This window comes from Giraffa tippelskirchi, chromosome 11, assembly GCF_054371585.1.
Source record: "Giraffa tippelskirchi isolate mGirTip1 chromosome 11, T2T-mGirTip1v1.2.pri, whole genome shotgun sequence".
Taxonomy (NCBI): Eukaryota; Metazoa; Chordata; class Mammalia; order Artiodactyla; family Giraffidae; genus Giraffa; species Giraffa tippelskirchi.
In genome coordinates this window covers 136,648,727-136,665,541 of record NC_137285.1, presented here as the reverse complement: position 1 = coordinate 136,665,541, position 16,815 = coordinate 136,648,727, and the positions used below count along the sequence as shown (strand labels likewise).

General features: G+C 43.0%; 1 protein-coding gene and 1 non-coding gene across 2 annotated transcripts in view; one reads left to right on the top strand and one right to left on the bottom strand.

The window, feature by feature from the left end:
- Nucleotides 1-16,815, top strand: part of PAMR1 (peptidase domain containing associated with muscle regeneration 1) — a 181,277-nt gene that overhangs the window by 23,243 nt on the left and 141,219 nt on the right. The window lies entirely within an intron of this gene.
- Nucleotides 10,024-10,096, bottom strand: TRNAG-CCC (transfer RNA glycine (anticodon CCC)). The gene has a single exon. It is a non-coding gene; the product is annotated as a tRNA-Gly (tRNA).

Here is a 16,815-nt window from a genome sequence, read left to right as displayed (position 1 = left end):
CTTTCTGACTCCAAAGCCCACACCTAAACCATTGTAGTGTCTCCAGCGCCCTCCCCTGCCATTGACTTCTTTTGAGTAGCCCATTGTCCGATTATCCGATTGTCATGATGCTGAGTCATCTAGGCTCAGGTCTGCTCACGATGCTGAGTCATCTAGGCTCAGGTCTGCTGCTGGTCTCTTGTGTGTGTACCCTTGATGGTCTTCCCAGAACACACAGATACACACCAACACATACAAACACATGTGTGCACTCAAGAGCACCACATAAGTGTCATGTTCTCCCTTTGTATATTCCCTTCAACGTACTACGTTGTACTTCCCACTTCCACTTCCTTTATTCGTGAGACCTGGGGAGAATGAATACCCTGCCACATTTGCAGAGACAGCCCTTTGCATCTCGCACCTTTGAACAGATGAGATGAGTCCATGTACCTACTTGATACAAATTGTCCTCTTTTTAATCAACCTTTTGGCAATCAATTACAAGAAGAATATGGCCAAGTGGGCAGAAAACTTCTGCACTCTTTAATCCATCCGTCTCCTTCTCTGGCTTCTGGAAAGAGAAGCTGCTATAATACTTCTTTCCCACCACTCGGCAGACTGGTGGGGACATGGGAAGTCACGTCCTCTTGTTGTCATTGCCACCAGAAATCCTGTAGCATCTGACGGACTGAGACAGATGGCCTCTTACTCAGGGAGGCCTGTTTGGTTGACACGGTCCAGCCTGAAGGCCCCAAGCACCATTTCGGTATTGTTATTGGCAACATGATCGAGAGGGAAGCACAATGGCTTGTCAACTTGACCTTCACAGGAGTATTAAAGTGAAGCAGGAGATAAAATGTCTTTTGTTTTCAACAAGGTTTCCTTTCTGGCCTATGTGATCAACATGTCATAAAAATATGGCTTCTTATTCTCTCTCCTTTTAGGGCATTTTGCAACTGTTAGGAGAGATGCAGGCAAAGAGCTGGGTGTCGATTGTTGCTGATAAGTGTGATGCTGCTCTTTCTGAGATCATTATCTGTGGTAGGCAGAATAATGCCCTCTCTGCCCCCCTGCCCACAAAAATGTTCGTGTCCTAATTCCTGGAACTTGTGAATATGTTACATTTCATGGCAAAGGGAACTTAAAGTTGCAGCTAGAAGTAAGATCGCTAATCAGCTGATTTCAAAAGAGGAAGAGTATCCCAGATTATCCAGGTGGGCCCAGTGTACTCAAAGGGGCCATTAAGTGTGGAGGAAGGAGATTAAAGAGTCATCCATTGAGAAAGACTCAACTGGTCGTTGCTGGCTTTGAATGTGAAAGGGGATCACAAGCCTAGGAGTGTGGGCAGCCTCTGGTAGTTGGAAAACACAAGGAAAAGAATTTTCCGGAAGGAATGCAGCCCTATTGACACCTTGCTTTTAGCCAGTGAGACCCATTTTGATTTCTAGAAGTGTCAGATGATCAATATGTATCATTTTAAGCCACCAAGGTTTTGTTAATTCATACAGCAGCAACAGGAAACAGATACACAACGTTTCATTAGCTCCTTGTATAATGGTCAGTGTTTAAAGAGCATCCTGGTTGCATTTGTGGAAGACTTCAGCATATGTGATAGGAACAGAGAGCAGCATGGTAGGGATATTATCCCATTTTTCATGTTTCCATAGAAAACCTGTGAAAGCCACCCTACCCTTACACCAGAGAGACCTACCTGGTTGGTGAGGCTGAATTGCAATTACCAAGCACGCTCTGCTCAAGTTTAAGTTTTAAGTTTAGTTGCTCAAGATTTGTGGGTTGGCAATTTGGGCAGGACTCAACTGAGACTGCTCATCTCCATTCTATGTGGTATTTGTTGGGGTTTTTCCTGTGTTTGTGGTCGCTTAGCATGTTGATTAGGTGCTGGCTGATGCTGGTTGATGTCATTCACAGGTCCAGCAGTTGGTTGAGGTTTCAGCTGGGCCGCAGTGTTCATCCACATGGCCTTTCCACTGGAGTAAGCTAGCTTGGGCTTTCTCCCTTGGCAGCTGGGTTCCAAGAGGGAAAATGCAGACATCTTTAGAGGTCTTGGCTCAAAAATTGCACAGGGTCATTCTCCTTTCCATTAGCCAAAAGAAGTCACAAGAGTTGTTCATATTTACAAGAGAGCAGAGAAATAGACTGTACCTGTAGATGGTAGCCAATAGTGCAAAGTAGAACATATGCAGCGATGGGAGGCATTTGTAGCTGTTTTTTTCAACCTTCTATGCTCTCCGTGGGGCTTCCAGGTGGCTCAGTGGTAACAAATCCACCTGCCAGTGCAGGAGCTGAGGGTTCAGTTCTGGGTTGGAAAGACCTCTTGGAGAAGGAAATGGCAGCCCATTCCAGTATTCTTGCCCATGGGAAATCCCATGGTCAGAGGAGCCTGGTGGGCTACAGGCCATGGAGTTGCCAAAGAGTTGGACACAACTTAGTGACTAAATCAGCAATACCTTCTGTGGTTCCTTTTTTGGGCTAGGATGCCTCAAAGTTGAATGCATTCTTCCTTCTGCTCCTGCTTCTTTCATGCAGTGAGCTCACCAGGGCGAGCTCTGTAGGGACTGGCTTGGAGTTGTTCATCTGCCATGACCAGGCTAAGTGCAATTTGGAGAAGAAGGAGCAGAAAGCTCACTCAGGCTCAGGGCCAATCCCCACACAGCAGTTTGGGTGGCCAGCAGTTCAACTATTTTTAGGACCTCTCTCTGACTCCTCTGTCTGTTTCTTAATTGCTTTAGAACTTGGGGTGGGGAGAATGCATGATTAATTAATACCTTAAGAACTTAGTACCTGAAGGAGATAGAGATAACCAGTGACAAGTAGGAGGAAGTTCAGTACAGGCAAAACCGGGGCATTGTTCTACAAGAGATGACACAAACTAAGTTTAAGTGGTAGATATATGATGGAAAAGGGTTTTGCCATCCATGTGGACTAACTTTTAAAACATCCAACAGTTAGGATGCTTAAAAAACACTGACAAAATTCTGGAAAGCATGTACTGGTTTTGTGTTTCCATTTAAGTCATTTGTTTTCTGCATGATAGTTGCTATATGGACAGGTCTCCTGAGACAGCAATGGAGTATAATATAAACTGGCAGATAGACATTCAAACATTTCCCATCTTGCTAGTTCATCTTCTTAATAGACAACCCACAGGCATATACATTGAACATACTCATACACTGGTGGCTCAGATGGTAAAGAATCTGCCTGTAATGTGAGAGACCCAGGTTCGATCCCTGGGTCAGGAAGACACCCTGGAGAATGGCATGGCATCCCACTCCAGTATTCTTGCCTGGAGAATTCCATGGACAGAGGAGCTTGGTAGGCTACAGTCCATGGGGTCACAAAAAGTTGTACATGACTGAGCGACTAACACTTTCACTTTTCATACTCATACACATCTTCACTCTTGTTGATGCAATTGATAATGGGACTCTCTGGGCATGGGTGAGACTTTTCTGGTTAGCACTTCATTCAGAAGTCATTCCCTTCCTACAAAAATGACAGTGAAAAATCAGAGAGTTAGGTAGATGGTCTTGTTCTACATCAGCGGCAGCAGGATAGAGAGAAGGCATTGGTGTGTGACTGCAGGCAGCTTTTTGGTTAAAGCAGCTGTGAAGGTGGCACTAGTGGTAAAGAACCCAACTGCCAATGCAGGAGACGTAAGAGATGCGGGTTCAATCCTTGGATCAGGAAGATCCCCTGGAGGAGGGCATGGCAATCCACTCCAGTGTTCTTGCCTGGAAAATTCCATGGACAGAGAAGCCTTATGGGCTACAGTCCATGGGGTCGCAGAGTCGGACATGACTGAAGCAACTTAGCATGCAAAGAAGCAGTGCATCGTGTTGAAATGAGCATGGGTTTTGATTAAAGATGGTCCTGGGAGTTTCTACTCTTGGATTTACATATCACTCACTCTGAAACTTTGGAGAGGTAATTTCACCTTCTTCCATCTCCATTTCTTCTATAAAATGGGGCTCGTGATACTCAAATTCATATGACTGTTGTAAGGATTAAAGAAAATTCATTTATAATGTCTATCCTTGTGCTTAGGGCATTGTAGGTATGCCACAGTGATGGCCACTTGAGAACCAAATTTGCAAGATTGGTGGAAGGTGTCATGAGTCAAGCCCTGGCATGGATCTGTGCAGTAGCTAGTAGGAACAGGGATGGCTAAGGTGGTAGAGATGTGCTTGAAGAAACCTTAAAGGATTCCAGGTTTTATGAAATGCATTTTCATCGATAGCAACTACATAGCAAGAGACAATATTAGAACTAACATATCACTTTCATAGGATTCTCAGCTAATGGATCTGACCTGAAAAGCATGGACAAGAGTGACTGGGCTAAGCGGATAAGAGGCTGATGTAGAGTAAGACGACAGCAGACTGAACAGAGCTGAGCACACTCAGTCAGCCAGCTCTCTCGGCTGGTTTTGCGCTGTGCCATGTCCATGGCAGAGGCACAGTTTTGGTTCTCACTAGCTACACCCCTAATCTTTCTTCTCATTGACTTGGCAAGGCTGGTTCCTGTTCTGCACACCTCAGCTCTAACAGCTCTTGGACTGTTCTAGTGTAACAGGTAAAAGTAAACTGACAAAAATAAAGTAAACTGGCAAACACTCTCCCAGTTGAGCCCCTCAGCTAATCTCACAACAGCTGGGAAAAACCACTTCCTGGCTCAGCTGGTTCCCCCATAAACTGGATTCCTGGGGCCTTTCCCAGCTCTTCTTTCAGCAACCTGCTATAGAAGCAAAAGGAGGGAGAGAGTCAAACGATCTTTCTAGACATCAACCTTCATATTTCTGACTGCTTTGTTATATCACAGTGATGACTTCTTGGGGATAGTGACTTGTATGCTAAAAGTAACTGCAGTCTTCGGGGCTGTCCCTGACTTTCTCTCTCCAAAAAGGAAGGGAAGCCCACCTCTCCTTCCAAAGCATGGAAGTTCTGTCCTCCTGTTCCTCTGTTGCAGCAGTGGTGAGATCAGACTTTACACACTAGAGCTCAGGTGTGCTGAACCAGAGGGAACTTTCTTGATTTTAACAACTGATCTCTTTCTACTCTGAAACCCCCGTAAGAGTCGGGAGAAAAACACAAAAACATGTGCCAGTGAAAGAGATCTCAGTCCCTTCTGGTTAAAAAACCATCCCTGGTGGGTAAATATTCTGATGTTCTGTTTCCTTTCAAATCTGTTTTTCTCTTTGCTCTTTCCCAAGAGGACATGTGAGATGGAGGGCAGAGAAGCCATATCCATCCTCAGGGGAGAGGGGAGGAGCCCTTTGTCTGCGTGTGGTCCCCTGAGCTTCTGGCCTCATGGCCTTACAGCTCCAGAGCCAAGCCTGGTGTATCTGGGGGATGTTCTCCCAGCCTTCAGGATGCAAGCTCAGCTATCTCCCCTCTGCTGCCTCCAACCCTCCTGGGATTTCACTGGTTCTGCTGTTGCTATGACTTAGTCGCATCCACCATCAGGCCCCCAGACCTGGCCAGATCCCTCTGTGGCCTCTGCTACAGGAGTTCCTCACTTGTGCCTTAGTGAGCTCTTGTGGGCAGGCTTCTCAGTCCTTAATTCTCAGCTCCCTTCACCATTCCTCTCACTGGCCCTGGAGAATGTTCCAGGTTTTCTGTGTGCTGTGGTGGAAGAGGAAAGAGTTGAGAGTTTCAACCTGAACATGGTAGATATTGCCAAAAATAATCTACTCCCCCTATCTCAGTGGGTGAGGATTCCAGGGAGTAGAATATTGTATCCATGAGAACCCTCCCTTTGAAGGATGCTGGCCTCTGTGACATTTCTCAGTAGCTGACAGTAGCAAAGAGGTCCTGTGAGAAACACCAGCCTCCCTCCTGCCTTTGAGGGCATATAAGGGCTTGAAGCTGCCAACAGCTGTGAGGTACTGAGGGTTATGCTGCTGCCTTGCCTGAAATGGAATCTTATTCACAATTCAGTTCATGGTCCAAGAAACAAAAATAATATTTAATGAGGAAAATCTTCTCTGTTTAATTATGGTAAATGTCAAGGTCAAATCTGAGTGCTTTGCTTAAGGTCAAATGCTCAGAGCTATCAAAAAGCATTTAAACCAGAGCGGATGGGCTCTTAAAACCCAGGCTAGTTAAAATGAGGCACCATCCTCTCCCAGTGATTTATGTCCCCATCAGAAGCAGTCATGTTGGAGCTAGAACAATCCTCTTGTGTTTTGTTCTCTTCGGATGTTCTCTTTAGGCTGATGAGGGATTCCGAATGAAATCAATGCCCCGAGGCTCCCAAAGGGTTACCCCCACAGCTCTGGAATCCTGTTTCCATTTGACTAGTGTTTGAGGGAGGTGCTGATGCCCAGACCTCTCTCTTAGAGCTTCTGATTTAATTGGTCTGGGGGAGACCTGGGCACTGGTATTTTCTTTAAGGTTCCCAAGTGAAATGTTTCTAATATACGATGGGATTTAGAATAACTGGGTTAAATAGTCAACTTAGTCAAAATGCCAAAAGCTGAGGCTCTGTGTGCCCTGAGCTTTCTGCCATATTGTACTGGCCTTTCTCATAGTTTTCATTCAATCCAAATTTATCTTCTTCCCCACTGCCTCTTATCCTCACAGCCCAGAGCTGCCTCCTGAGATAGCACGTACTGTCAAGCTCCAGAAAGGGCAAGGTTGCAATGCCATGCTCCCCTTGCACTTGGCAGTGAATGGAGTGGAAACCATCTCTCAGATGTACCTAGCTCCACACCAAATGGCTTAGCCAAGATCAATTCTGAAGGCTCAGGAAAGAGATGAGAATTCAGACTCTTGGTTTGGGTCTCTTTGAGTAGTCTGAATAGAAGGGACAGCAGAACTTTCCTGAGCAGAGAGGAAATCTATGTCCTGTTATTTATGCACAATGCTTCACTGTTCCTTCTTTCTTTCTTGTCATACAATAGAAATAATGATCTTGGTACTGGACCCTGTGCTGCGCCAGGACGATTAATCACCCACTGAGTCATTTATTTCCTCGTACTCTCGTCCACCAGGACCATTATCCTGTAGGTAAACAGAGGTACCAGTAAATCATGGACAGAACACAAGCTGGTGGGAGAATAGTTGATTAAGCGTCTCCATAAGTTACCGTTATAGAGCATCTCTCATCCCAGAGGATCTCCAAGCACCAGATAGACTGATGAATGCGCCACTGCCCAGCCTCTATATATGTCATTTTCTACTCCATTGCCTCGGGGGGCAGGGGAGGTTTATTGCCCTTGTCATATAGTTACTCTCAAAACTGCAGTCATGGTTTAGATGGGAGGTAAAGAAAGGAGCTTTTCACTTCCTTGTCTTTTCAGGGAGCAGAAATCAACTACTCACCAGGAACTCAGCAGCAGAGAGTAATGTATATACCTTCCCTTTGGGGCAACATGTTTTTGGTTCCTGAAGTGCTGCCAATATTTCTAAAGTTGCTAACTTTAGAAGAGCAGGGATTGAGATTGAGGGGTGAACCAGGACAAGATCTAAACTAAGCCGTATAGCACAGGGAGCTCAGCTCTGTACTCTGTGATGACCTAGAGGGGTGGGGTGGGAAGGAGGTCCAAGAAGGAGGGGATATATGTACACATATAGCTGATTCATCTTGTTGTACAGCAGAAACTAACACAACATTATAAAGCAATTATACTCCAGTGAAAAAAATAGAAAACAATTACTTCAGTTCGGTTCAATTACAGTTGCTCAGTTGTGTCCGACTCTTTGTGACCTCATGGACTGTAGCACACCAGCCTCCCTGTCTATTACCAACTCCCGAAGTCTACTCAGACTCATGTCCATTGAGCCAGTGATGCCATCCAACCATTACTTAAAAACATATGTGTGTGTGTGTGTGTGTGTGTGTGTGTGTGTGTGTGTGACCAGGGTGAAAATGTTTTAGGGTCTGCTAGAATCTTAATCTAGGAGAGAATCACTCTCAGGGAGGATTATTTACTCACAAGACTTTACAACTATTCATGATAACTCTGGTCTTTAAAACTTAGTAATATATGGGCCCCTTTGAAAGAAGAAAATTTCCACTTTCCTCCCAGGGCTTTCTACAATTATAATGCATTCAAGCATATTGTTATAGCTCTGATATTTGTAGAAAGCAAAAAACCAAGTTATATTCAAGTGAGTTAAATTCAGTTCAGTACAATTCAATTCAATACAAGCTAAAACCAAAAAGCCAATGTGATTCAATTTAACAACATTAATTTAATGGGAAGGATGATGTTGTTTTGCTGAAACCAAATTACCTCTCAAATGAGAACATGATATTGACTACTACCTCATTAGTTCTTTCAAGTTTCATATAATTGTCCTACAGGGTGCCATGCGATGACCCAGTTTTCCACCATTTCTCTCTATTTGAACTGCAATGGAAACTCCCTCTGTGCAGTCCACTATTAATTTATTTGGCCTTAATTTGGGATGAGCATAACATTTCTGTGCTAAGTCTACATATGTGCCACTGGAAAAAACAAGCCCTTTAGGACCCTATGGCATGAATGACTATGTCATGTCATTAGAATGATGCAGAAAATGGTAAAACTAAATTTTAATACTATGATCAAAAGGAAGCCCCCAGTTAAAAAATCCTCATAAAACTTTTTAAAGATTCTGCTAGGGGTTTGTGTGAGCCATGGACCCCACGTTAAAATGCATATGTCCAAAGTCAATAGGTTTAGACAAATATTGGGTTTAAAGCTAGAATCAACAAAAAAATTCTGGGAAAAAAGCAAAAGATGATCAAAAGACAGCATGACAATAAAATTTGTCCTTAATCAGAATCTCGGACTTGAGTAAGGAATCTTGTCATAGTCATGATGGAGACTACTCAATGTCCAAGTGTGTGTCTATTGTCTTCTTTTCTCTTTATTTATTTATTTAGAGGCTAATTTTATTTATTAAAAAAAATTTCTTTTTTGTGCTTATAACAATTTTATTTGACATTTTAACACCAGGGATAATTTTCTTCCCTGCATAATCTTCAAAATATCTTTCTTTATTTAAATGAAGTGGCATTTATGTTCAGAGTTTGTCTAGGTTATTCCATAGACATTATTTTTTTTTAGACCACAGTTTTTATTTTTTTATTTTTTAAATTTATTTATTTATTTATTTATTTACTTTACAATATTGTATTGGTTTTGCCATACATTGACATGAATCCACCATGGGTATACATGTGCTCCCCATCCAGAACCCCCCTCCCACCTCCCTCCCCATCCCATCCCTCTGGGTCATCCCAGTGCACCAGCCCTGAGCACCCTGTATCATGCATCAAACCTGGACTGGCGATTCATGTCACATATGATAATTTACATGCTTCAATGCCATTCTCCCATATCATCCCACCCTTGCCCCCTCCCATAGAGTCCAAAGCATTGTTTTATACATCTGTGTCTCTTTTGCTGTCTCACCTACAGGGTTATCATTACCGTCTTTCTAAATTCCATATATATGTGTTATATGCTGTGTTGGTGTTTTTCTTTCTGGCTTACTTCACTCTGTATAATAGACTCCAGTTTCATCCACCTCATTAGAACTGATTTGAATGTATTCTTTTTGATGGCTGAGTAATATTCCATTGTGTATATGTACCACAGCTTCCTTATCCATTCGTCTGCTGATGTACATCTAGGTTGCTTCCATGTCCTGGCTATTATAAACAGTGCTGCAATGAACATTAGGGTACATGTGTGTCTTTCGATTCTGGTTTCCTCGGTGTGTATGCCCAGCAGTGGGACTGCTGGGTTGTATGGCAGTTCTATTTCCAGTTTTTTGAGGAATCTCCACACTGTTCTCCATAGTGGCTGTACTAGTTTGCATTCCCACCAACAGTGTAATAGGGTTCCCTTTTCTCCACACCCTCTCCAGCATTTATTGCTTGTAGACTTTTGGATAGCAGCCATTCTGACTGGCGTGAAATGCACCAGGTCCCAGTTGCAGCTCACTGAATCTTCGATCTTAGTTGTGGTGTGAGAACTCTTCAGTTGCAGCTTGTGAACTCTTAGTTGCCATATGTGGGCTCTAGTTCCCTGACCAGGGGTTGAACCTGGGCTCCCTGCATTGGGAGCACAGAGTCTTAGCCACTGGACCACCAGGGAAATCCCTCCCTTCCCATTTTAGTAAGAGGCTCTCCCTTGACCCGATTCCACAGTTGATCTCAGGGAACTTGGATAATAAGCTGGAGGCCACATTTCCCAGCCTTCGTAGAAGTTCCTTGTGGTCATGTGATCAGACTCTTGCTAACAGAAATGGGAACTGAGAGGTGCAACTTCCACATCACTCCTTTACAAGGAAATTGCTTGCTTTCCACTCTCTGCTTCTTCACTCTGGCAGGTGCTCGGATGTGATGCTGCTGAATTAGCACCAACCATGCAGCATGACCCTAAGAAGATCCAGAAGAACAAAGTAGAAGGAACTTGGGTCCCAGGATAACCTCATAGAGTACAGTTGTCAGTCCTTCCTGCTTACTACTGTTCTGCCATATCAGAGAGACATAAACGTCTTTGTTGTTTATGCCACTGTATTTTGGAGTCTCTCTGTTATAGCCTCTGAATCTATACTCTAGCTGATACAGAAAGTGATAGCTTAAGATCCTGTTTCATTCATTCAGCCATGTATTATTATGTGCCAGGAATTAGAGAGGAAGGGATTTATTTGAGATTGTGTATTTAGTTAGTGGTAGAGCTGGGGCAAAATGCAGGTCTTCTGCCTTTCAGCCCAGAACTCTTGCCATTTCACGCTTCCTCCTCATCCAGTCCTGTGGCTAATGCTCCAGTCATTGTGATTAATTAGGGGAGGGCCTAGTGTTCCCAGAACTGAGTGTGACCTGGTAGGCTTTATTCTCATGTGGCTGGTTTGACTCTTGTTTGTTTGGGGTTTATTTTTTTAAAGGGAAAAATAAGAATCGTCCAAAAAAAATTAGAGGCGTTACTAACCCAGAAGAAATGTGTATTCATCCCTGCAGGACCAACCCTGTCCCCTGTGTACAGAGGGATATACGGGGAAGCTCACAGTATTCCAGGGATATGACTTTCCAGCAATAATATTGTTACCGGAAGGCAGAAGCTGGAGTGAATAGACCTAGTGGATATTTATGCCAGGGAAGAAAAGAAATGGCAGTCAGTTTCTATGAGTGTTTCAGAAAAGTCTGAGTGATGAGAAAAGGAGCAGAAAACGTGATCAAACACAACAGCTTCTCTTCTCCCTCCCCTTAAAAATCCTTGTTTATTTCATCATCCTGCTTTGTTTTCCTTGAGGTATGATCATGATCAGAAACTTTCATCTTCATTTCCTTGTTCACACTTTTATGGTCCATCTTTTTTGAAACACGGTATTTCCATGGCTGACTTATTTACCGTTGATTCTCTAGCAACCAGGACAATTAGGCTCTCAAAAGCGTTGCTGAGCCAATGAAAGAAGTGAATGAATAAATGAGTGAATGAATAGGAAATATGGCAACACAGAAAATGAGCTACGTAAATCATGAAACACACACGGTTCTGTTTCTTGGTGACAGTATAGAGATCAGTTTTTCAATAAAGACAAATCGAGTATTACCTCTGAGAGAAGTGCTATTATTCCAGAATAACCTTCCTGCCTTACTGACCTCAGAATTTTCATTGTTAAATGCCCCTGTGGTGACCATGAGAATGTTCTTGAAGTCTTCTACTATAGGGAGGTAGAGTGGCTAATGCCACACTTCCCACCACCAGCCAGCAACTGGCAGGGCAGGGATACTCAGGTAGACACGTTTCCAGGAGACCCAGGACTCCACTGACAACCGACTTTGGCTTAGAGACCTCCTGACAGCTTTTTTTTTTAAAGCAGTTACATCTGCATTCTTTATATATATATATATATTTTTTTAATTTGGAAAAATATTTTTTAAAAGTCTTTATTGAATTTGTTACAATATTGCTTCTGTTTTATGTTTTGGTTTTCAGACCCCAAGGCATGTGGAATCTTAGCTCTCTGACCAGAAATTGAATCCATACCCCATGCTCTGAAAGTGTGGAGTCTTAATGACTGGACCACCAGGGAAGTCCCATCCCTGACAGCTTTGAAGAATCTTCCTTGGATTGCATGGTGGTCTAAGACGTTCTCACCCAACTTTCCTTCTCTCTCTTGCTCACTCAGGGCCAGACTCACATTGCAGCTGATGGCTCTCCCAGCCTTTCCTGACCCCTGTGTTCCCGCAACAAACCCTTATGTATGCAATCTCATTTTGGGTCTGATTGTTACAGGCCTTGGGCTAACACAGGCTCTGAGAACAGCGCTGGGGCCTCAGGTGGTGGGAAGGCTGCCTAACCCCCAGGCACCATCCAATTTTGAATTCTAAGCCCCCTCTCACAGAGCCACTGTCCAATTTTGCCTGCCACAGCCAGATCCAGCTTAAATTTGGAAATGCTAATGGAAAAGCAGAACGATAAGGCAAACGCTATTTATTAGTCCATACTCTAAATAGAGGCACTGACATGAAGAGTAAATATCAGAAAAAGGCTGAGAAGTTTAACAGGGAAAACAAAGACATAAAAATCTCTTTTGAATTCAGATCCTTCTTTACCATGGGGATGATGTCAACTCTGACAAGCAGTAGCATGTTTATTGAATTTTGGGAGGAAAAGAAGAGAGACTGGACAGTTTAAATGAGAGTAGCAGCTCTTGGAATGAAGACACTTAAACATACATACCTGTTGACTTTGTGTAATTGCGGAAGTGGGAGGAAATTGGACAGGGCATGTTAAACACTAAATTTCATAGTATGCCTTGGAGAAAGACAGTAAATGTGAACATTTGTTCCTGAGGGATGGATTTTCCAGTTATGACCTGCCACATTCTCTGGAACACTCTTGGCCTGGAAAGGCGCTGAATTTTTCTCTCTTTTACTAAAGGTGAAGACAATTTTTATCAATTTGTAACATAACAAAGGACAATATGTTTATTACTATCTATGGCTGCATAACAAATGATCCCCAAATCTAGTAATTTAACAACAGTTTTTATCTCCTAGTTTCTGTGGTCAGGAATCTGGCAAAACTTAGCCAGTACTTTGGCTCAAGGCTGATCATAGTCTGTAATCAAGGTATCATCTAGGCTGGTTCAAAACTGGGAAAGGAGTACATCAAAGCTGTATATTGTCACCCTGCTTATTTAACTTACATGCAGAGTACATCATGAGAAATGCTGGGCTGGATGAATCACAATCTAGAATCAAGATTGCTGGGAGAAATATCAATAACCTCAGATATGCAGATGACACCACCCTTTATGGCAGAAACCAAAGAGGAATTTAAGAGCCTCTTGATGAAAGTAAACGAGGAGAGTATAAAAGCTGGCTTAAAACTCAACATTCAAAAAACTAAGATCATGGCATCCGGTGCCATCACTTCATGGCAAATAGATGGGGAAGCAATGGAAATAGTGACAGACTTTATTTTCTTAGGCTCCAAAATCACTGTGGATGGTGACTGCAGCCATGAAATTAAAAGACATTTGCTCCTTGGAAGAAAAGCTATGACAAACCTAGACTGTGTTTTAAAAAATAGAGACATTACTTTGCCAGCAAAGGTCTGTATAGTCAAAGCTATGTTTTTCCAGTAGTCATGTATGGATGTGAGAGCTGGACCATAAGGAAGGCTGAGTGCCAAAGAATTGATGCTTTTGAACTGTGGTGTTAGAGAAGACTCTTGAGAGTCCCTTGGACTGCAAGGAGATCAAACCACTCAATCCTAAAGGAAATCAATCCAGAATATTCATTGGAAGGACTGATGCTAAAGCTGAAGCTCTAATACTTTGACCACCTGATGTGAAGAGCCAGCTCATTAGAAAAGACCCTGATGCTTGGAAAGATTGAAGGCAGGAGGAGAAGGGGATGACAGAGGATGAAATGGTTGGATGACATCACCGACTCAATGGATTTGAGTTTGAGCAAGCTCCGGGAGTTGGTGAAGGACCGGAAGCCTGGTGTGCTGCAATCCATGGGGTCGCAAAGATTTGGACATGACTTAGCAACTGAACAACAGCAACTGGGCTGCTGCCATTTTGAAACTTGACTGGGGAAGGACCTACTTCTGTATGGTTGTTGCCAAGATTCAGTTCCTGTGGGCTGCTGCTTTGAGGATCTTGGTTTCTCAATGGCGGTTGGCTGGAGGACACCTGTCCTGAGTTCCTTGATGGGTGAGCTTCTCTGTGGGCCCACTCACAATGTGTGCCATTGAAGCCCATCACAGTGAGCAAGTGAGAGGGTCAGAGAGAGGATATGAGCATTGCAGGTGGATTCTTTACCACTGAGCCACCTGGGAAGCCCTCTTAAATTTTATGCTTTGTTGCAAAAGTTCTCATGAATTGTGTATTCTAGGCTATAATATAGGGCTTCCCTGGTGACTCAGCTGGTAAAGAATATGCCTGCAATGTGGGAGCCCTGGGTTTGACCCCTGGGTTGGGAAGAAGCCCTGGAGAAGGGAATGGCTACCCACTCCAGTATTCTGGCCTGGAGAATTCCATGGACTATATATAGTCCATGGGGTCGCAAAGAGTTGGACACGACTGAGCAACTTTCACATATAGGCTATAATATAAGGGTTTGTTTGAATATAAAAGTATAAAAGCTACATACCATGGAGCACAATTGATTTTCCAAGGTGAGGCACCATGTGGATTTAGTTTGAAGAGCCTTATTAAGAGCTCATAGCACCAATTCCTTTTCCATGGGTCATCTCTGCTGAGTCATGGAGGTCCATGTCCTCCGTGACAGGAAGAAATTAATGACTATCATCTGCTGATAGGAAAAACATGAGAGATTTTGCAATGTCTGTTTATTTTCTGTTTTGTTAAGCATCCAGCCTTTGCTTGCTAATCCTTGTGTGGCCTACGCACCAGCCATGTTAATACCCACTTGCTCTTCCTTGAGTATAGCAGCTCTTTCTCACCTTGGATTATGCGGACTTACAATTCTCTTAGCCTGAACTGTCTTTCCCTGCCTTGTCTCCCTTTGTGACTCTCCCTTACCCTTTTATATTCCCCTCAGGAGTCAGGGTTAGTCTTGGAGAAACAGTGACATTTCATCTGAGTTAAAGGCTATATCAGCCCTGCATTTCTGGAGCCATCCTTGTGCTTCCTCATTTGAGTGTTCTGACAAATAAATCTACAGGGTCTATCTATTAATAATATTTGACATTTCCTCTTCTTGATGTGAGCTGCTTAAAGACAGACTCTGACTTTTCTGCTTTACATCTTAGCTGTGGGTATAAAGTATCCATTTTTTGTCATATGTTGTTGTTCAGTTGCTAAGTAGTGTCCATCTCTTTGCAACCCCATGGACTGTGGCATGTCAGGGTCCTCCATCCTTCGATATCTCCCAGAGTTTGCTCAAATTTATGCCCATTGAGTCAATAATGCTATCTAACTATCTCATTCTCTGCCACCTACTTCTACTTTTGCCTTCAATCTTTCCCAGCATCAGGGTCTTTTCCAATGGATTGGCTCCTCACATCAGGTGGCCAAAGTGTTGGAGCTTCAGCTTCTTCAACAGTCTTTCCAATGAATGTTCAGGGTTGTCTTCTTTAGGATTGCAGGTTTGACCTTCCTGCAGTCCAAGAGACTCTCAAGAGTCTGCTTCAGCACCACAATTCGAAAGCATTTATTCTTCAGTGCTTAGCCTCCTTTATGGACCAACTCTCACATCTGTACATGACTACTTGAAAACCCAGAGCTTTGCCTATACAGACCTTTGTTGGCAGAGTGATTTCTTTACTTTTTCATACACTGTCTTGGTTTGTCATAGCTTTTCTTCCAAGGAGCAAGTGTCTTTTAATTTCATGGCTGCAATTGATTTTGGAGCCCAAGAAGATAAAATCTGCCACTGTATCCATTTTTTCCTCTTCTCTTTGCCATGAAGTGATGGGAGTGGATGCCAGGATCTTAGTTTTTTGAATGTTGAGTTTTAAGCCAGCTTTTTCACTCTATTCATTCAGCTTCATCAAGAGACTTTTTAGTTCCTCTTCACTCTACCATTAGAGTGGTATCATCTGCATGTCTGAGGTTGTTGATATTTCTCCTGACAATCTTGATTCCAGGTTGTGATTCATCCAGCTTGGTATTTCACATGATATACTCTATATATCAGTTAAATAAGCAAGATGACAAAATACAGCCTTGATGTATTCCTTTCCCAATTTGAACCAGTCAGTTGTTCCATGTCTAGTTTTACCCATTGCTTCTTGACTCGCATACAGTTTTCTCAGGAGGCAGATAAGGTGGTCTGGTACTCCCATCTCTTTAAGAATGTTTGACATATAGTAGATGTTTAAAAACAATGGCTGTAGACTAACTCAATAGTTCTCAGACTTTTTAGTCTCTTAACATCTCTTTATACTCTTAAAATATATTGAGATCTCTTAAGAGCTTTTGTTTATATGGATTATATCTTTTGATACTTACTAAATTAGAAGCTATAACTAAATAATGGTAAGTTGCTTCAGTCGTGTTTGACCCTTTGAGACTCTGGACTTCAGCCTGCCACGCTCCTTGTCCATGAGATTCTCCAGGCAAGGCTACTGAAGTGGGTTGCCATGTCCTCCTCTAGGGGATCTTTCCAACCCAGGGGTCCAACCTGCATCTCCTGGCAGCTCCTGCATTGCAGGTGGATTCTTTATGCTGGGCCACTGGGGAAGCCCAGCTAAATAATAAAATCTACTAAAAATTGTATTAATTCACTTAAAAATAGCCACAGATCTATTGCATGTTAACTAAATAGCATGTAATTTTCCTGGATCTTATATTTTAAAAGCCTGGATCTTTGGAAGAACTTCAATATCTT